The sequence below is a fragment of the Ambystoma mexicanum genome, chromosome 8 (assembly GCF_040938575.1).
Source record: "Ambystoma mexicanum isolate Mex_15411 chromosome 8, UKY_AmexF1_1, whole genome shotgun sequence".
Classification (NCBI taxonomy): domain Eukaryota; kingdom Metazoa; phylum Chordata; class Amphibia; order Caudata; family Ambystomatidae; genus Ambystoma; species Ambystoma mexicanum.
In genome coordinates, this window is record NC_090929.1 from 58934514 (window position 1) to 58957432 (window position 22919).

Consider the following 22919-nt stretch of genomic DNA (forward strand, 5'->3'; position numbering starts at 1 on the left):
GGCAGGCATTGTTGATAAATCTGAAAAGTAAATATCAAGATTATTATAAAACCTTGATGAATAAAAATGTCATAAAAAAGTAAATGAAACATACCATGCTCAATGCAAGGTTTGTTTTGGTCGCCGGAACTATACCAGTTCATCATGTGCGGCTTAGTATTTGCATAAGTTACAGACATTTTTTAAATTATGTGACTAAACTCTGAACATGTGACTCGTCCCTTGGATGTTCTGTCTTGCACGAAAAGGAACCATGCTTACATTATAGACTGGACCCCCGAAGGATGCAATTCATTGACAATTGATACAGATTAAAATAAATAGATCTATTCATAGCATAACAATTGAAACTCAAGTCAATAGCAATGAGACCAATGACCATAGCTCTATTGGGTACTGTAATAGCAAATAGATTGAAATGTAAAAATGACTGAAATATGACTAGGATACATGGCCTTACCTTGACCAACAAACAGTTGGATTCAGCAGGCCAGGCAGTATGTTGCAGGAGAACAGGTAGATGGCCACAGGTGGCACACTGACGAGTTTGCTCGAAGCGGTCACAGATAGCACGGCAACGAGCAGATTAGCATAGATCTCAGTGCTTCTCAGGTAGAAGGTGCAGGAGCTGACTTGCAAAGCACAAAGATGTTCTCATGAGACATATCAAGTGGTTTATAAAGTATTAGAAAAAGGGGTGTGTTTGTGAATGAATGACATGTGTATGTCGTGGTATTATGTTTACTGCAGGGGGGCAGCCTGCCTCAGGGGAGGCCTGCCTGGAGACACGGGGTCTGAGGAGGCCATGTGAGCGATGGCCCCTGGGCGTGGGATACCTTTTGAAGTGTACATGCTGTTTGGCACCTTGGCCGTTTGCGCCCATGACAGCCCCCCATGCCAGCGCTCATCCCCGGGTGCGAACCGCCTTTGATAGAGGGGGGTGGGATGGATGGGCCTGGGGCGTGCAGATAAGACACAGGAAGACTGCTGAATGGAGACACACTTATGTGGATTGCAGGGAGGCGGCCTGCCTCAGGGGAGGCCTGCTTGGAGACACGGGGTCTGAGGAGGCCATGTGAGCGATGGCCCCTGGGTGTGGGATACCTTGTGAAGTGTACATACTGTTTGGCACCTTGGCAGTTTGCGCCCGTGACAGCCCCCCATGCCAGCGCTCATCCCCAGGTGCGAACCGTCTTTGATAGAGGGGGGTGTGATGGATGGGCCTGGGGCATGCAGATAAGGCACAGGAAGACTGCTGAATGGAGACACACTTATGTGGATTGCAGGGGGGCGGCCTGCCTCAGGGGAGGCCTGCCTGGATGGAGACACGGGGTCTGAGGAGGCCATTTGAGCAATGGCCCCTGGGCGTGGGATACATTTTGAAGTGTACATGCTGTTTGGCACCTTGGCCGTTTGCGCCCGTGACAGCCCCCCATGCCAGCGCTCATCCCCGGATGCGAACCGCCTTTGATAGAGGGCCTGGGGCGTGCAGGCAAGTGTGTGGGAGCTAGGGGCCATCAGGCCCCTCTCATCCTTTACTTCTCAGTAGAAACTCGTACCAAGTTCCTCCAGTAGTGGGTTTGCCCCTTGCCCTTATGTGATGTTAACTTTGGATGACATTCGCGTAGATGGGAACACTGAGCAGGACACGGGGCATCCATTTTTGTACTCCCTTTCCACTCCATCTTGGTGACCAGGCCTCACTGCGATAGTACAGCTCGCAGAGCAAATGGCCCCCACCCTCGTTCCCACTCTGACTGGAAAACTCCAGAGGTATTTGCAACAGCTAATAAATGTAACACATCACTCTCTGAGATCACGGTCCTGCATGTGAACCGGCCTGAACCAAGCACGTAGCTCATTCATCTCCACAAACGTGTCCTTGCCCACGCACCCTCGCCAGTGGAAACTTACTGCCATTCTGACCCTGTGTCCCTGCAAAGTATACACTTCATGTGCCAGACCACTGACCACGCCATGATGCCCACCTAGCAGATCCCCAACTAACATTAGACCCCTACTGCAGTATATCGTTGCCTATCAATAACAAATGCACAGACCCACACTTCAAACAGTGTATTATAGTGATCAAGACCCTTGACCTAAAGCCTGTATAATCCAATATTAATTGATAATATAGATATATCTGTGACTTTTATAGAGACATAACCGACTGAAAGACTTTGAACAAGTGTTATTTAGTGCATGCATTATTGATAATAGATTATGTTAGCTTAGATAGTGACCACCCCGCTTCACAGCGACCTGAACTTCACCCATTCCGAGCACAGATGTCTGACGTCCATCCTTGAATGGAGACACACTTGATTCATTTAAAAATTCGAAACAACCGTTGTTAAAATATATGTGGTGTTTTATTTTGTATCTTATTTTAATGACACAAAAATACAAAATTTTCCACATTGAACAGTTCAGGTTGCAGCACAGCGAGAGAAAATCCCCTGTACTGACCGCTGTCACTCGGGAACGTTTCTCTTATGTCACGAACGGCACAGGCGGGTATCACTCTTCGAACGCGGTGTCCAAGCCTCCCGTGAAGCCAACATGTAAAGGAACGATAGGCCACCAGCCGGTACCACCTGTGAAAAGGAATGATACAAACTGTTTTTAAATGACCAAGATAAGTTTAATAAACGTTTGTTGTCAATGACAATTCTTGTAACTAATGGCATTCTGCTCGGACAAATGCTATCTAGACACTGCACACTATTGAAAGACTTTTGTGCGTTACAATGATATGTATATGTAATTTTGGATATAGTAGAAGACCATGAAATAGGAGTGGCATTACAAGCAGAGTATACTTACTCGTTACTCGGATTACGAGGACGAACAGTTGCGCGAAGTTCATGCATAAGCACCATCATTATCCTCAACACGGACAGTGTGAGGCAGGCTGCCCTGAAGTCTGGCAGCTCGATGATGCATTGCGGTCGTGGCTCGCCATCAGAAATGTAGGCCACGCATCCACGTTTTCACAGCAGCAGCAGTTCTCGTCCTCGATTGGCATTAGCTTGCACCGATTGCATGTGCACCAGGTGGAAACGCCGTCCATGCGACTAGGTCCAGGCTCTTCAGCTGTTGAATCGTCCTCCCAACTGCCTTCCGAAGACCCATGATTTTCGCATGTTTCCCTTTCCAGTAGTTCCTCCTCAGTATACTCGGGCTCGTACATGTAAGGCATTTTTGTAGCCATTGTGTGTTAAACAAACTAAAATAATTGATAGCGGTGGGACTGGTATCTGTTCACACGGGCTACAAGCAACGAAGGTAGCTGACCAGAGCACAGAAACGAGTCACAGAATACTCAAAGTAACACACAGAGAGGAATGGAATCGAAAATCGGCTGCTGTGTGTTGTGAAACGGTCTGTTTATACTTATTGAGGAAAGAGGTGTCCTGCCATTTCCATGGCGACACGTCATTAGCTGAAGCGCAGTGAATGTTGACACGAGACGTGCTTTGGCGTTGTGAAATGGGCGGTACGCGTCTGCTGATGACAGGCTCAGGGGCGGGGGATATGATTTAGTGCCGCAAAAGCAGGTCAGCCAGGGCGATGCGGCAAGTGATAGGATTATCACAAAGTGATTATTTTGGCAGCTCCCTGATGCCTGTTTTCGTGTGCGTTTAATGGACGAAAACTCGGGTAAGGTCCATAGGAAGTTTTTCTAAAATCGAGCGATTTAGGCTTAAAAACACATGGCCGACCCGTAGGGGCAATAAAAAATGTTGATCGAACCATTCCTTTAATGGTTTTGGACTCTGGAACTACAAAGTGCACAGACCTCCGCAACCACCACGGGGAAAGAGGGTTAGGGTCCACGGATTGGATAGGTAGGGGGTTGCAGGAAGACCAGAAAGAGGATTAGGCAGAAGTTCTGGACAGGGAAGGGGAGAACAGGGAAAACATGCTCCTTGGCTCTTGTTCCTCAGACCTTGGAGCTTCTTATCACACTTGATGTCAGCTTTGAGAAATACCACCAGGAATTTTGGTTAGAAAATGCAACTGGCATTGCGTAATGAAAGTGGTGTATTTTTGTGGGTCCCCCCCTATACCTTTCGGGTGCAGCTAGGGGCACAGGTGTTGGTGTAGTGACTTGTACCTGGACCGGGGTTGGAGTAGCCGTGACACGCTCCGGGAGGGGTCCCCTTGTGCTGTAAGTGTTTGCACTTGTGTGGCAAGGGCAGCATAATCCGGCCGGGTAGCGGCTAACTCTACTTTGAGCTCATGCAGGGCCTGCGCTATCTCCTCCATGAGGGCTGAAATTCGTGCTGCTTGGGCGCTTGATTGTACGTGGGTTTGTGCTACTGTAGTGTTGATCTCAGGTCCAGGGCAGAAGCAGCACAAACTTCTACCCCCCCTTAATGGTTTTGGAGTCTGGAACTACAAAGTGCACAGACCTCCGCAACCACCACGGGGAAAGAGGGTTACTGTCCACGGATTGGATAGGTAGGGGGTTGCAAGAAGACCGGAAAGAGAATTAGGCAGAGGTTCTGGACAGCGAAGGGGAGAACAGGGAAAACATGCTCCTTGGCTCTTGTTCCTCAGACCTTGGAGCTTCTTATCACACTTGATGTCAGCTTTGAGAAATACCACCAGGAATTTGTTCTATTACACTCGCATAGAACTACCTATACTTGCACCTTACATTGATGCACCATGAATGTACCACTTGGAAGGCACACCACCCAGTTAGAATGCACTGAGTTGCTTCAAAATCTTTAAAAGGATTCTTACCCTCTGACACAGATTCAGGAGTGAGAACTGGATTGCTCCTACACAGTAACTATGGGTAGAATTGCCAAATGAAGAACAAGCACCACTGTGTGCTTGTACCTATCAAACATATGATTTGCTCTCTGAACAATGGGTGCATGCAAAAGCGTGGAATTGGATCCCCAATTTACAGTACACACACTTTACCATTCCCTGAATTCACACAACTTGGAATGCACTAGCGTGCCAAAATAAACAAACAGCACTTAGCTCTGATTGCTGCTCAGAAGTCCGGTGCCCAAATCCGGTTTCAGCAATGTCCGGAAGATAAAGGAAACACTCAGCGTCTGCCAGAAGAAAATACAATTAGTACGCGCTCACAGCGTATCGTGGTCTGAAGGGTTAAAACAGTTGGATTAGTGCATCCTGCATGCAGTGCATCTACTCTGCCATGCGTGTATTAGTTTCCACACAGGGTAAGTCACGGCGCTTCAGCGCGAGAAGTCACGTTCCCCAAGCACTTTCACAACATTTATCTCGCGGCCAGTTCCACCCGTATTATCAATCACCAACCATGCTTCACTCGGATCGGATCAGGTTGTACACCGAGAGATTACTTATCTTTGCACTCGCGGGGCCTCAGCGAATGTCTGGAGGCGAGGAGTGGCCCTGCAGGAGTTTTCAGCCAAACCGGAGCTTCCAAAGTTGTGTCCGTCCGGAAGAAAGTCTGAGCGCGAACAAGCGTTCCGTGTTGGCGCATGCGCAGACGTTAGGGCGTTGGCGGGGGCGTTCCCAAGTGGGTTCGCTGGCTCCGTGTGCCTGTTCCTCCTGTGTAGGAAGCGTGGAGACTTCTGGAGGCGCCCAGCATGCTGGGAAATGTAGTCTTTGGCCCCAAGCTGCTGCAACACAGGTTTCTTTCCAGCAAATGCCAACTTCCCCCACCTGATTATCTTACAGGAGGGACAAAGGGGGCATCTTCTGGTTAAATATGCCCCCATCATGGTGCTAGCCACAATTTGCCCCTTAATATGCCGGGGCTTTACGACAGTACTACCCCTCCCCACAGAAGGGCCTGTTTTCTCGGGATAATTACGATGGAACAAACGTAAGAGCCGAGGAGCATGTATATTGCTGGCACGTTCCCAGGAGCGTTCCACTGGGCCATAACCTACCCAATCTACCAAATAATACAATACCCCTGCTCTTTTTCGGGAATTAAGAATGGCTTGTACTTCATACTCCGGATACCCTTCCAGAAGAACCGGGGGGGGGTCTTTCCATACGTGTGTGTGGAGCAGCTGGTTTCAACAAGGCAACATGAAACACCGGGTGCACTTTCATATGCGATGGTAATTGTAGCCTCATAGCCACAGGATTTATTATGCGAGCTATACGAAACGGGCCAAGAAAGCGGGGTTTAAACTTAGGTGATCCTGGTAACTTCAGATGCTGTGTTGAAAGCCAAACCGTATCTCCCACATTGTATTGTGGGCTCTCTCGACATTTAGTATCTGCATAACGTTTGGTTGAGTCTTTGGCTGCAGCTAAGTTTTCAATGGTTTTGGCCCAAGTTTGCATTAAAATGGTCATTCGTGCCTGCACTGATGGTAGAGGATCTTGTCCTTGGGTAAGCAAAGGTTGCACTTGAGGGTTATAACCATAGGTGGTGTAAAATGGTGAAAATCCTGTGGCGGTATGTCGAGAATTATTGTAGGCCAGTTCAGCTAGCCACAGAGTGTCCACCCACATCCCTTCTGCGCTATGTGTGTAGCACCTCAGATCCTGTTCTAACGTCTGATTCAAACATTCTGTTTGTCCGTCAGATTCTGGGTGATAGCTGCTGGACATCTGTAGTTTGATTCCCAACTTGTCGCAAAATGAATGCCTGAATTTGGATGTAAATTGTGCACCCCGGTCAGAAACCGTATGCTGGGGTATCCCATGTAATCAGACTATATGTTATAGGAAAAGATCCGCTAGCTCATGAGTTGTTGGCATTCCCTTGCAAGAAATGAAATGTCCAAATTTGGAGAAGGAATCTACTACCACGAGAATTGTGGTATACCCTCGATCTGCGGGTAATTCTATGATAAAGTCCAAAGAAATGGTATTCCATGGTGTTGTAGGTTTAGGTTAAGGTCGGAGCAAGCCCAGAGGTTTTCGATGATCTGTTTTGTTTCGTGCGCACACTTCACATTGTTGCACATAAGTTTGGACCTCTTTATGGAGCTTTGGCCACCAGTAATGTCGCTGGACCAGTTCTTGCGTTTTGTTAATACCTGGATGCCCAGCTAGTGAGGAATTGTGGCACCATTTCAATACTTGCAGTCTCAGAGCAGGTGTGGGAAGGTACACAACCTTATCTTGTTAAGGAATTCCATCTAACACATAACGTTTCTTTGCAGGATCCTCCCACTGAAGTAACTCCTGTGCAGATATCCCTCCACTTATTTGATCGAAGAGATCATTAGTGGTTCCCCCGATGAACTTGGTTGAAGTGATAATGGGTTTAGCTTGTTCCTCTGATACCACCCGGCGCAGAAACTTCAGGGTACCTAGACAAGATGTCTGCTTTTTTGTTTTCTAATCCGGGTCTATACGTGACCACAAAATCGTAGAAGGCAAAGAACATGGCCCATCTTAACTGGCGCAGAGTCAGCGCGCGTGCAGATTTAAAAAACGGAAGGTTACGATGGTCAGTGAGGACGGTGATAGTATGTCTAGCCACCATCAAATAGTGCCTCCATTCAGCGAATGCCACTCTAATGGCCAAAAGCTCTCAATCTGCTATTGTGTAATTCTGTTCCGCTGGGTTCAGTTTTCTTGAATAATAGGCTACAGGATGTAACCGGCCTGATTGGTCTCGCTGTGACAGGATAGCACCCGCTGCATAACTGGAGGCATCTGTCTCCACTACGAATAGTTGCGTTGGGTCAGGATGCAACAACACTGGAGCGGAAGTAGAAGCTTCTTTTAACTGGTTGAAACTTTGTTCAGCATCCTTATCCCAGACAAACGACATTACTTTTTTCAGCAGACGGGTGATGGCTAAGACTTTCTTGGCGAAATCTCGAATGAAACGTCGGTAGAAGTTCGCAAAGCCCAACACTGACTGTACTTCTTTGATGTTCTTAGGGGCAGGCCAATCCAGGATGGCTTGGACCTTTCGCTCGTCCATCTTCACTCCTTCCGGGGATAAAATAAAACCCAGGAACTCCACGGCAGTGCAGTGAAAGCTACACTTTTCAAGCTTTGCATATAAACGATGTTCTCTGAGACGTTGTAGCACCATTTTCACATGTTCCACATGTTCTTCACGAGTTTGTGAGTTTATTAAAATGTCGTTGATGTATACGACTACAAAGACATCTAAAAGACCGCGAAGGACCTCATCTAGAAAATACTGGAAGGCGGCGGGTGCGTAACAGAGACCGAATGGCATGACCTGATATTCATATAGTCCAAATTTCGTTCTGAAGGCCGTCTTCCACTCGTCTCCTTTACGCACCCGCACCAGATGATATGCCCCCCTAAGGTCCAATTTTGTGTAATTTTTGCTCCTTGCACTTGGTCCAATAGAACAGGAATGAGCGGGAGGGGGTAGCGTTTTTTTTTTTATTGTGATGCGATTTATTGCACGGTAGTCGATACAAGGTCTAAGGTACCCCGTCTTTTTGGTTATGAAGAATAATGGCGAAGAGACGGGAGAGGTAGAATGCCGTATAAACCCATTTTGAAGATTTGTGTCAATATATTCCTTCAGGTGTTTGTTCTCACTCTCGGCTAGTGCATATATTCTACTACAGAGCAACGTAGCACCAGGTTCCAGGTCGATTCTACAATCGAATGAGCGATGTGGTGGTAAAGTCCCTGCCGCCACCTTCCTGAACACATCCTGAAATTCCATGTATTCCAACAGTATTTTCCAATTTTCGGTACTTCCGTTCTGTGTAGCACTGATCACCTGAACCATCTGTCTACTTTCACTGGAACAATAAGCATTACAGTGTTCTGAAGAGAATCGTACTGTACCTCGAGTCCAATCGAGGACGGGGTTATGAAGCACGAGCCATGGTAAACCTAATATGAACCCGAACTGAGGAGCTGCAATTATATCAAACCAAATGGTTTCTTTATGGCCTTGGACATCCAAAACAATTTCTTCAGCATGCTGGGTTATAGGTCCAGATTTTAACAGGGTGCCATCCACAGCGCAGACTGCTTCGTGACTCTCTTTAGCTAACATAGGTAAACCCAATGATTGAGCGTGTTTAACGTCCACGTAGTTTCCGGTAGCTCCGGGATCCACCATTAGGGTGGCTGTCACATTCTTCAGACGTGTGCGCAAGACACCTGTAACTGTGATGTAAGGTCAATGGGAATGGGTGATATTGGCTAAGCTAACTAGGGGGTCTTGATGGCTATGGCTCGGCAGGTTTACCCCACTCACTGGCGAGCGTTGCAGTTTCCCAACGATGGGTTGCCTTTGGGTTTCGTCCCACATTCTTTCACGAAATGTCCTGATTTTCCGCAGTACATACAGAGCTTGTCCCTTCTTCTTTTTTCCCATTCTTCTTGGGAGATGGGACCAGGGATTGTGCCTTTTTGCATGGGTTCTACATCTGAAGACTTCTCTGGTTTCCCTACGGTGGGTTTTTGATAATCCAGTCTGGGTGGAACCTGTTTCCCATCCCACCTTCTTTTATCTTGGCGTCTTTCACCTTGCCGATGATCCAGCCGTAAGGCCAGGTTGAGCAAGATTCTGGTTGTGGATCCACCTGTACTATTAAATGCTTAAGTTCATCCCTAAGGCCCTGATAGACTAGAGCCAACCTTTTTTCATGGGGCCATTCCGTTTCCACTACCAGACGGTTAAAAGAGGTCACATATGTTATTAGATCATTGTTGCCCTGCCGCAACATCAGTAATTCGCGATCCTTGTCTAGGGAGGCTGCTTTTCTCTTAAAGATTTTACCGAATTCACTTTGGAATTCACGCCAATCATACAATACTGCATCATCTTTTTGGACTAACGGGGTGGCCCAGGCTGCTGCGTCCCCAGTGAGATAAGAGATAACAAATGCAGTCCTGGTCTGGTCAGACCGGAACACAGCTTCTTTGGTTAGAAAATGCAACTGGCATTGCGTAATGAAAGTTGTGTATTTTTGTGGGTCCCCCCATACCTTTTGCGTGCAGCTAGGGACACAGGTGTTGGCGTAGTGACTTGTACCTGGACCGGGGTTGGAGTGGGCGTGACTCGCTCAGGGAGGGGGGCCCCTTGTGCTGTAAGTGTTTGCACTTGTGTGGCAAGGGCAGCATAATCCTGCCGGGTAGCGGATAACTCTACTTTGAGCTCATGCAGGGCCTGCGCTATCTCCTCCGTGAGGGCTGAAATTCGTGCTGCTTGGGCGCTTGATTATACATGGGTTTGTGCTACTGTCGTGTAGATCTCAGGTCCAGGGCAGAAGCAGCACAAACTCCTACCTCCCCTTAATGGTTTAGGAGTCCTGAACTACAAAGTGCACAGACCCCCGCAACCACCACGGGGAAAGAGGGTTAGGGTCCACGGATTGGATAGGTAGGGGTTTGCAAGAAGACCGGAAAGAGAATTAGGCAGAGGTTATGGACAGCGAAGGGGAGAACAGGGAAAACATGCTCCTTGGCTCTTGTTCCTCAGACCTTGGAGCTTCTTATCACTATCACACTTGATGTCAGATTTGAGAAATACCACCAGGAATTTGTTCTATTACACTTGCATAGAACTACGTATACTTGCACCTTACATTGATGCACCATGAATGTACCACTTGGAAGGCACACCGCCCAGTTAGAATGCACTGAGTTGCTTCAAAATCTTTAAAAGGATTCTTACCCTCTGACACAGATTCAGGAGTGAGAACTGGATTGCTCCTACACAGTAACCAAGGGTAGAATTGCCAAATGAAGAACAAGCACCACTGTGTGCTTGCACCTATCAAACATATGATTTGCTCTCTGAACAATGGGTGCATGCAAAAGCGTGGAATTGGATCCCCAATTTACAGTACACACACTTTACCATTCCCTGAATTCACACAACTTAGAATGCACTAGCGTGCCAAAATAAACAAACAGCACTTAGCTCTGATTGCTGCTCAGAAGTCCGGTGCCCAAATCCGGTTTCAGCAATGTCCGGAAGATAAAGGAAACACGCAGCATCTGCCAGACGAAAATACAATTAGTACGCGCTCACAGCGTATCGTGGTCTGAAGGATTACAACAGTTGGATTAGTGCATCCTGCATGCAGTGCATCTCCTCTGCCATGCGTGTATTAGTTTCCACACATGGTAAGTCACGGCGCTTCAGCGCGAGAAGTCACATTCCCCAAGCACTTTCACAACATTTATCTCGCGGCCAGTTGCGCCAGCATTATCAATCACCAACCATGCTTCACTCGCATCGGATCAGGTTGTACACCGAGAGATTACTTATCTTTGCACTCGCGGGGCCTCAGCGAATGTCTGGAGGCGAGGAGTGGCCCCGCAGGAGTTTTCAGCCAAACCGGAGCTTCCAAAGTTGTGTCCGTCCGGAAGAAAGTCTGAGTGCGAACAAGGGTTCCGTGTTCGCGCATGCGCAGACGTTAGGGCTTTGGCGGGGGCCTTCCCAAGTGGGTTCGCTGGCTCTGTGTGCCTGTTCCTCCTGTGTAGGAAGCGTGGAGACTTCTGGAGGCGCCCAGCATGCTGAGAAATGTAGTCTTTGGCCCCAAGCTGCTGCAACACAGGTTTCTTTCCAGCAGATGCCAACTTCCCCCACCTGATTATCCTACAGGAGGGACAAAGGGGGCATCTGCTGGTTAAATATGCCCTCATCAGGGTGCTAGCCACAATTTGCCCCTTAATATGCCGGGGCTTTACGACATTACTACCACTCCCCACAGAAGGGCCTGTTTTCTCGGGATAATTACGATGGAACAAACGTAAGAGCCGAGGAGCATGTATATTGCTGGCACGTTCCCAGGAGCGTTCCTCTGGGCCATAACCTACCCAATCTACCAAATAATACAATACCCCTGCTCTTTTTTGGGAATTAAGAATGGCTTGTACTTCATACTCCGGATACCCTTCCATCAGAACCGGGGGGGGTCTTTCCATACGTGTGTGTGGAGTAGCTGGTTTCAACAAGGCAACATGAAACACCGGGTGCACTTTCATATGCGATGGTAATTGTAGCCTCATAGCCACAGGATTTATTATGCGAGCTATACGAAACGAGCCAAGAAAGCAGGGTTTAAACTTAGGTGATCCTGGTAACTTCAGATGCTGTGTTGAAAGCCAAACCGTATCTCCCACATTGTATTGTGGGCTCTCTCGACATTTAGTATCTGCATAACGTTTGGTTGAGTCTTTGGCTGCAGCTAAGTTTTCAATGGTTTTGGCCCAAGTTTGCATTAAAATGGTCATTCGTGCCTGCACTGATGGTAGAGGACATTGTCCTTGGGTAAGCAAAGGTTGCACGTGAGGGTTATAACCATAGGTGGTGTAAAATGGTGAAAATCCTGTGGCGGTATGTCGAGAATTATTATAGGCCAGTTCAGCTAGCCACAGAGTGTCCACCCACATCCCTTCTGTGCTATGTGTCTAGCACCTCAGATACTGTTCTAAAGTCTGATTCAAAAATTCTGTTTGTCCGTCAGATTCTGGGTGATAGCTGCTGGACATCTGTAGTTTGATTCCCAACTTGTCGCAAAATGAACGCCTGAATTTGGATGTAAATTGTGCACCCCGGTCAGAAACCGTATGCTGGAGTATCCCATGTAATCAGACTATATGTTATAGGAAAAGGTCCGCTAGCTCATGAGCTGTTGGCATTCCCTTGCAAGAAATGAAATGTCCAAATTTGGAGAAGGAATCTACTACCAAGAGAATTGTGGTATACCCTCGATCTGCGGGTAATTCTATGATAAAGTCCAAAGAAATGGTATTCCATGGTGTTGTAGGTTTAGGTTAAGGTCGGAGCAAGCCCAGAGGTTTTCGATGATCTGTTTTGTTTCGTGCGCACACTTCACATTGTTGCACATAAGTTTGGACCTCTTTGTGGAGCTTTGGCCACCAGTAATGTCGCTGGACCAGTTCTTGCGTTTTGTTAATACCTGGATGCCCAGCTAGTGAGGAATCGTGGCACCATTTCAATACTTGCAGTCTCAGAGCAGGTGTGGGAAGGCACACAACCTTATCTTGTTAAGGAATTCCATCTAACACATAACGTTTCTTTGCAGGATCCTCCCACTGAAGTAACTCCTGTGCAGATATCCCTCCACTTATTTGATCGAAGAGGTCATTAGTGGTTCCCCCGATGAACTTGGTTGAAGTGATAATGGGTTTAGCTTGTTCCTCTGATACCACCCGGCGCAGAAACTTCAGGGTACCTAGCCAAGATGTCTGCCTTTTTGTTTTCTAATCCGGGTCTATACGTGACCACAAAATCGTAGTCGGCAAAGTACATGGCCCATTTTAACTGGCGCGGAGTCAGCGCGCGTGCAGATTTAAAAAAACGGAAGGTTACGATGGTCCGTGAGGACGGTGATAGTATGTCTAGCCCCCATCAAATAGTGCTTCCATTCAGCGAACGCCACTCTAATGGCCAAAAGCTCTCAATCTGCTATTGTGTAATTCTGTTCCGCTGGGTTCAGTTTTCTTGAATAATAGGCTACAGGATGTAACCGGCCTGATTGGTCTCGCTGTGACAGGATAGCACCCGCTGCATAACTGGAGGCGTCTGTCTCCACTACGAATAGTTGCGTTGGGTCAGGATGCAACAACACTGGAGCGGAAGTAAAGGCTTCTTTTAACTGGTTGAAACTTTGTTCAGCATCCTTGTCCCAGACAAACGACGTTTCTTTTTTCAGCAGACGGGTGATGGCTAAGACTTTCTTGGCGAAATCTCGAATGAAACGTCGGTAGAAGTTCGCAAAGCCCAACACTGACTGTACTTCCTTGATGTTCTTAGGGGCAGGCCAATCCAGGATGGCTTGGACCTTTCGCTCGTCCATCTTCACTCCTTCCGGGGATAAAATAAAACCCAGGAACTCCACGGTAGTGCAGTGAAAGCTACACTTTTCAAGCTTTGCATATAAACGATGTTCTCTGAGACGTTGTAGCACCATTTTCACATGTTCCACATGTTCTTCACGAATTTGTGAGTTTATTAAAATGTCGTTGATGTATACGACTACAAAGACATCTAAAAGACCGCGAAGGACCTCATCTAGAAAATACTGGAAGGCGGCGGGTGCGTTACAGAGACCGAATGGCATGACCTGATATTCATATAGTCCAAATTTTGTTCTGAAGGCTGTCTTCCACTCGTCTCCTTTACGCACCCGCACCAGATGATATGCCCCCCTAAGGTCCAATTTTGTGTACATTTTTGCTCCTTGCACTTGGTCCAATAGAACAGGAATGAGCGGGAGGGGGTAGCGTTTTTTTTATTGCACAGTAGTCGATACAAGTTCTAAGGTACCCTGTCTTTTTGGGTATGAAGAATAATGGCGAAGAGACGGGAGAGGTAGAATGCCGTATAAACCCATTTTGAAGATTTGTGTCAATATATTCCTTCAGGTGTTTGTTCTCACTCTCGGGTAGTGCATATATTCTACTACAGGGCAACGTAGCACCAGGTTCCAGGTCGATTCTACAATCGAATGAGCGATGTGGTGGTAAAGTCCCTGCCGCCACCTTGCTGAACACAGCCTGAAATTCCATGTATTCCAACGGTATTTTCGTAATTTCGGTACTTCCATTCTGTGTAGCACTGATCACCTGAACCATCTGTCTACTTTCACTGGAACAATAAGCATTACAGTGTTCTGAAGAAAATCGTACTGTACCTCGAGTCCAATCGAGGACGGGGTTATGAAGCGCGAGCCATGGTAAACCTAATATGAAGACGAACTGAGGAGCTGCAATTATATCAAACCAAATGGTTTCTTTATGGCCTTGGACATCCAAAACAATTTCTTCAGTATGCTGGGTTATAGGTCCAGATTTTAACAGGGTGCCATCCACAGCGCAGACTGCTTCGTGACTCTCTTTAGCTAACATAGGTAAACCCAATGATTGAGCGTGTTTAACTTCCACGAAGTTTCCGGTAGCTCCGGGATCCACCATTAGGGTGGCTGTCACATTCTTCAGACGTGTCCGCAAGACACCTGCAACTGTGATGTCAGGTCAATGGGAATGGGTGATATTGGCTAAGCTAACTAGGGGGTCTTGATGGTTATGGCTCAGCAGGTTTACCCCACTCACTGGCGAGCGTTGGAGTTTCCCAACGATGGGTTGCCTTGGGGTTTCGTCCCACATTATTTCACGAAATTTCCTGATTTTCCACAGTACATACAGAGCTTGTCCCTTCTTCTTTTTTCCCATTCTTCTTGGGAGATGGGACCAGGGATTGTGCCTTTTTGCATGGGTTCTACATCTGAAGACTTCTCTGGTTTCCCTACGGTGGATTTTTGATAATCCAGACTGGGTGGAACCTGTTTCCCATCCGACCTTCTTTTATCTTGGCGTCTTTCACCTTGCCGATGATCCAGCCGTAAGGCCAGGTTGAGCAAGATTCTGGTTGTGGATCCACCTGTACTATTAAATCCTTAAGTTCATCCCTAAGGCCCTGATAGACTAGAGCCAACCTTTTTTCATGGGGCCATTCCGTTTCCACTACCAGACGGTTAAAAGAGGTCACATATGTTATTAGATCATTGTTGCCCTGCCGCAACATCAGTAATTCGCGATCCTTGTCTAGGGAGGCTGCTTTTCTCTTAAAGATTTTACCGAATTCACTTTGGAATTCACGCCAATCATACAATACTGCATCATCTTTTTGGACTAACGGGGTGGCCCAGGCTGCTGCGTCCCCAGTGAGATAAGAGATAACAAATGCAGTCCTGGTCTGGTCAGACCGGAACACAGCTTCTTTGGTTAGAAAATGCAACTGGCATTGCGTAATGAAAGTTGTGTATTTTTGTGGGTCCCCCCATACCTTTTGCGTGCAGCTAGGGACACAGGTGTTGGCGTAGTGACTTGTACCTGGACCGGGGTTGGAGTGGGCGTGACTCGCTCATGGAGGGGGGCCCCTTGTGCTGTAAGTGTTTGCACTTGTGTGGCAAGGGCAGCATAATCCTGCCGGGTAGCGGCTAACTCTACTTTGAGCTCATGCAGGGCCTGCGCTATCTCCTCCGTGAGGGCTGAAATTCGTGCTGCTTGGGCGCTTGATTATACATGGGTTTGTGCTACTGTCGTGTAGATCTCAGGTCCAGGGCAGAAGCAGCACAAACTCCTACCTCCCCTTAATGGTTTAGGAGTCCTGAACTACAAAGTGCACAGACCCCCGCAACCACCACGGGGAAAGAGGGTTAGGGTCCACGGATTGGATAGGTAGGGGTTTGCAAGAAGACCGGAAAGAGAATTAGGCAGAGGTTATGGACAGCGAAGGGGAGAACAGGGAAAACATGCTCCTTGGCTCTTGTTCCTCAGACCTTGGAGCTTCTTATCACTATCACACTTGATGTCAGATTTGAGAAATACCACCAGGAATTTGTTCTATTACACTTGCATAGAACTACCTATACTTGCACCTTACATTGATGCACCATGAATGTACCACTTGGAAGGCACACCGCCCAGTTAGAATGCACTGAGTTGCTTCAAAATCTTTAAAAGGATTCTTACCCTCTGACACAGATTCAGGAGTGAGAACTGGATTGCTCCTACACAGTAACCAAGGGTAGAATTGCCAAATGAAGAACAAGCACCACTGTGTGCTTGCACCTATCAAACATATGATTTGCTCTCTGAACAATGGGTGCATGCAAAAGCATGGAATTGGATCCCCAATTTACAGTACACACACTTTACCATTCCCTGAATTCACACAATTTAGAATGCACTAGCGTGCCAAAATAAACAAACAGCACTTAGCTCTGATTGCTGCTCAGAAGTCCGGTGCCCAAATCCGGTTTCAGCAATGTCCGGAAGATAAAGGAAACACGCAGCATCTGCCAGACGAAAATACAATTAGTACGCGCTCACAGCGTATCGTGGTCTGAAGGGTTACAACAGTTGGATTAGTGCATCCTGCATGCAGTGCATCTCCTCTGCCATGCGTGTATTAGTTTCCACACATGGTAAGTCACGGCGCTTCAGCGCGAGAAGTCACATTCCCCAAGCACTTTCACAACATTTATCTCGCGGCCAGTTGCGCCCGTATTATCAATCACCAACCATGCTTCACTCGCATCGGATCAGGTTGTACACCGAGAGATTACTTATCTTTGCACTCGCGGGGCCTCAGCGAATGTCTGGAGGCGAGGAGTGGCCCCGCAGGAGTTTTCAGCCAAACCGGAGCTTCCAAAGTTGTGTCCGTCCGGAAGAAAGTCTGAGTGCGAACAAGGGTTCCGTGTTCGCGCATGCGCAGACGTTAGGGCTTTGGCGGGGGCCTTCCCAAGTGGGTTCGCTGGCTCTGTGGGCCTGTTCCTCCTGTGTAGGAAGCGTGGAGACTTCTGGAGGCGCCCAGCATGCTGAGAAATGTAGTCTTTGGCCCCAAGCTGCTGCAACACAGGTTTCTTTCCAGCAGATGCCAACTTCCCCCACCTGATTATCCTACAGAAGAGACAAAGGGGGCATCTGCTGGTTAAATATGCCCTCATCAGGGTGCTAGCCACAATTTGCCCCTTAATATGCCGGGGCTTTACGACATTACTACCACTCCCCACAGAAGGGCCTGTTTTCTCGGGATAATTACGATGGAACAAACGTAAGAGCCGAGGAGCATGTATATTGCTGGCACGTTCCCAGGAGCGTTCCTCTGGGCCATAACCTACCCAATCTACCAAATAATACAATACCCCTGCTCTTTTTTGGGAATTAAGAATGGCTTGTACTTCATACTCCGGATACCCTTCCATCAGAACCGGGGGGGGTCTTTCCATACGTGTGTGTGGAGTAGCTGGTTTCAACAAGGCAACATGAAACACCGGGTGCACTTTCATATGCGATGGTAATTGTAGCCTCATAGCCACAGGATTTATTATGCGAGCTATACGAAACGGGCCAAGAAAGCAGGGTTTAAACTTAGGTGATCCTGGTAACTTCAGATGCTGTCTTGAAAGCCAAACCGTATCTCCCACATTGTATTGTGGGCTCTCTCGACATTTAGTATCTGCATAACGTTTGGTTGAGTCTTTGGCTGCAGCTAAGTTTTCAATGGTTTTGGCCCAAGTTTGCATTAAAATGGTCATTCGTGCCTGCACTGATGGTAGAGGACATTGTCCTTGGGTAAGCAAAGGTTGCACGTGAGGGTTATAACCATAGGTGGTGTAAAATGGTGAAAATCCTGTGGCGGTATGTCGAGAATTATTATAGGCCAGTTCAGCTAGCCACAGAGTGTCCACCCACATCCCTTCTGTGCTATGTGTCTAGCACCTCAGATACTGTTCTAAAGTCTGATTCAAAAATTCTGTTTGTCCGTCAGATTCTGGGTGATAGCTGCTGGACATCTGTAGTTTGATTCCCAACTTGTCGCAAAATGAACGCCTGAATTTGGATGTAAATTGTGCACCCCGGTCAGAAACCGTATGCTGGAGTATCCCATGTAATCAGACTATATGTTATAGGAAAAGATCCGCTAGCTCATGAGCTGTTGGCATTCCCTTGCAAGAAATGAAATGTCCAAATTTGGAGAAGGAATCTACTACCAAGAGAATTGTGGTATACCCTCGATCTGCGGGTAATTCTATGATAAAGTCCAAAGAAATGGTATTCCATGGTGTTGTAGGTTTAGGTTAAGGTCGGAGAAAGCCCAGAGGTTTTCGATGATCTGTTTTGTTTCGTGCGCACACTTCACATTGTTGCACATAAGTTTGGACCTCTTTGTGGAGCTTTGGCCACCAGTAATGTCGCTGGACCAGTTCTTGCGTTTTGTTAATACCTGGATGCCCAGCTAGTGAGGAATCGTGGCACCATTTCAATACTTGCAGTCTCAGAGCAGGTGTGGGAAGGCACACAACCTTATCTTGTTAAGGAATTCCATCTAACACATAACGTTTCTTTGCAGGATCCTCCCACTGAAGTAACTCCTGTGCAGATATCCCTCCACTTATTTGATCGAAGAGGTCATTAGTGGTTCCCCCGATGAACTTGGTTGAAGTGATAATGGGTTTAGCTTGTTCCTCTGATACCACCCGGCGCAGAAACTTCAGGGTACCTAGCCAAGATGTCTGCCTTTTTGTTTTCTAATCCGGGTCTATACGTGACCACAAAATCGTAGTCGGCAAAGTACATGGCCCATTTTAACTGGCGCGGAGTCAGCGCGCGTGCAGATTTAAAAAAACGGAAGGTTACGATGGTCCGTGAGGACGGTGATAGTATGTCTAGCCCCCATCAAATAGTGCTTCCATTCAGCGAACGCCACTCTAATGGCCAAAAGCTCTCAATCTGCTATTGTGTAATTCTGTTCCGCTGGGTTCAGTTTTCTTGAATAATAGGCTACAGGATGTAACCGGCCTGATTGGTCTCGCTGTGACAGGATAGCACCCGCTGCATAACTGGAGGCGTCTGTCTCCACTACGAATAGTTGCGTTGGGTCAGGATGCAACAACACTGGAGCGGAAGTAAAGGCTTCTTTTAACTGGTTGAAACTTTGTTCAGCATCCTTGTCCCAGACAAACGACGTTTCTTTTTTCAGCAGACGGGTGATGGCTAAGACTTTCTTGGCGAAATCTCGAATGAAACGTCGGTAGAAGTTCGCAAAGCCCAACACTGACTGTACTTCCTTGATGTTCTTAGGGGCAGGCCAATCCAGGATGGCTTGGACCTTTCGCTCGTCCATCTTCACTCCTTCCGGGGATAAAATAAAACCCAGGAACTCCACGGTAGTGCAGTGAAAGCTACACTTTTCAAGCTTTGCATATAAACGATGTTCTCTGAGACGTTGTAGCACCATTTTCACATGTTCCACATGTTCTTCACGAATTTGTGAGTTTATTAAAATGTCGTTGATGTATACGACTACAAAGACATCTAAAAGACCGCGAAGGACCTCATCTAGAAAATACTGGAAGGCGGCGGGTGCGTTACAGAGACCGAATGGCATGACCTGATATTCATATAGTCCAAATTTTGTTCTGAAGGCTGTCTTCCACTCGTCTCCTTTACGCACCCGCACCAGATGATATGCCCCCCTAAGGTCCAATTTTGTGTACATTTTTGCTCCTTGCACTTGGTCCAATAGAACAGGAATGAGCGGGAGGGGGTAGCGTTTTTTTTTATTGCACAGTAGTCGATACAAGTTCTAAGGTACCCTGTCTTTTTGGGTATGAAGAATAATGGCGAAGAGACGGGAGAGGTAGAATGCCGTATAAACCCATTTTGAAGATTTGTGTCAATATATTCCTTCAGGTGTTTGTTCTCACTCTCGGGTAGTGCATATATTCTACTACAGGGCAACGTAGCACCAGGTTCCAGGTCGATTCTACAATCGAATGAGCGATGTGGTGGTAAAGTCCCTGCCGCCACCTTGCTGAACACAGCCTGAAATTCCATGTATTCCAACGGTATTTTCGTAATTTCGGTACTTCCATTCTGTGTAGCACTGATCACCTGAACCATCTGTCTACTTTCACTGGAACAATAAGCATTACAGTGTTCTGAAGAAAATCGTACTGTACCTCGAGTCCAATCGAGGACGGGGTTATGAAGCGCGAGCCATGGTAAACCTAATATGAAGACGAACTGAGGAGCTGCAATTATATCAAACCAAATGGTTTCTTTATGGCCTTGGACATCCAAAACAATTTCTTCAGTATGCTGGGTTATAGGTCCAGATTTTAACAGGGTGCCATCCACAGCGCAGACTGCTTCGTGACTCTCTTTAGCTAACATAGGTAAACCCAATGATTGAGCGTGTTTAACTTCCACGAAGTTTCCGGTAGCTCCGGGATCCACCATTAGGGTGGCTGTCACATTCTTCAGACGTGTCCGCAAGACACCTGCAACTGTGATGTCAGGTCAATGGGAATGGGTGATATTGGCTAAGCTAACTAGGGGGTCTTGATGGTTATGGCTCAGCAGGTTTACCCCACTCACTGGCGAGCGTTGGAGTTTCCCAACGATGGGTTGCCTTGGGGTTTCGTCCCACATTATTTCACGAAATTTCCTGATTTTCCACAGTACATACAGAGCTTGTCCCTTCTTCTTTTTTCCCATTCTTCTTGGGAGATGGGACCAGGGATTGTGCCTTTTTGCATGGGTTCTACATCTGAAGACTTCTCTGGTTTCCCTACGGTGGGTTTTTGATAATCCAGACTGGGTGGAACCTGTTTCCCATCCGACCTTCTTTTATCTTGGCGTCTTTCACCTTGCCGATGATCCAGCCGTAAGGCCAGGTTGAGCAAGATTCTGGTTGTGGATCCACCTGTACTATTAAATGCTTAAGTTCATCCCTAAGGCCCTGATAGACTAGAGCCAACCTTTTTTTCATGGGGCCATTCCGCTTCCACTACCAGACGGTTAAAAGAGGTCACATATGTTATTAGATCATTGTTGCCCTGCCGCAACATCAGTAATTCGCGATCCTTGTCTAGGGAGGCTGCTTTTCTCTTAAAGATTTTACCGAATTCACTTTGGAATTCACGCCAATCATACAATACTGCATCATCTTTTTGGACTAACGGGGTGGCCCAGGCTGCTGCGTCCTCAGTGAGATAAGAGATAACAAACGCAGTCCTGGACTGGTCAGACCGGAACACAGCTTCTTTGGTTAGAAAATGCAACTGGCATTGCGTAATGAAAGTTGTGTATTTTTGTGGGTCCCCTCATACCTTTTGGGTGCAGCTAGGGACACAGGTGTTGGCGTAGTGACTTGTACCTGGACCGGGGTTGGAGTGGCCGTGACTCGCTCAGGGAGGGGGGCCCCTTGTGCTGTAAGTTTTTGCACTTGTGTGGCAAGGGCAGCATAATCCGGCCGGGTAGCGGCTAACTCTACTTTGAGCTCATGCAGGGCCTGCGCTATCTCCTCCATGAGGGCTGAAATTCGTGCTGCTTGGGCGCTTGATTATACTTGGGTTTGTGCTACTGTCGTGTAGATCTCAGGTCCAGGGCAGAAGCAGCACAAACTCCTACCTCCCCTTAATGGTTTTGGAGTCTGGAACTACAAAGTGCACAGACATTCGCAACCGCCACGGGGAAAGAGGGTTAGGCTCCACGGATTGTATAGGTAGGGGGTTGCAAGAAGACCGGAAAGAGAAGTAGGCATAGGTTATGGACAGCGAAGGGGAGAACAGGGAAAACATGCTCCTTGGCTCTTGTTCCTCAGACCTTGGAGCTTCTTATCACACTTGATGTCAGCTTTGAGAAATACCACCAGGAATTTGTTCTATTACACTCGCATAGAACTACCTATACTTGCACCTTACATTGATGCACCATGAATGTACCACTTGGAAGGCACACCACCCAGTTAGAATGCACTGAGTTGCTTCAAAATCTTTAAAAGGATTCTTAACCTCTGACACAGATTCAGGAGTGAGAACTGGATTGCTCCTACACAGTAACCAAGGGTAGAATTGCCAAATGAAGAACAAGCACCACTGTGTGCTTGCACCTATCAAACATATGATTTGCTCTCTGAACAATGGGCACATGCAAAAGCGTGGAATTGGATCCCCAATTTACAGTACACACACTTTACCATTCTCTGAATTCACACAACTTGGAATGCTCTAGCGTGCCAAAATAAACAAACAGCACTTAGCTCTGATTGCTGCTCAGAGGTCCGGTGCCCAAATCCGGTTTCAGCAATATCCGGAAGATAAAGGAAACACGCAGCGTCTGCCAGAAGAAAATACAATTAGTACGCGCTCACAGCGTATCGTGGTCTGAAGGGTTAAAACAGTTGGATTAGTGCATCCTACATGCAGTGCATCTCCTCTGCCATGCGTGTATTAGTTTCCACACAGGGTAAGTCACGGCGCTTCAGTGCGAGAAGTCACGTTCTCCAAGCACTTTCACAACATTTATCTCGCGGCCAGTTGCGCCCGTATTATCAATCACCAACCATGCTTCACTCGCATCGGATCACCTTGTACACCGAGAGATTACTTATCTTTGCACTCGCGGGGCCTCAGCGAATGTCTGGAGGCGAGGAGTGG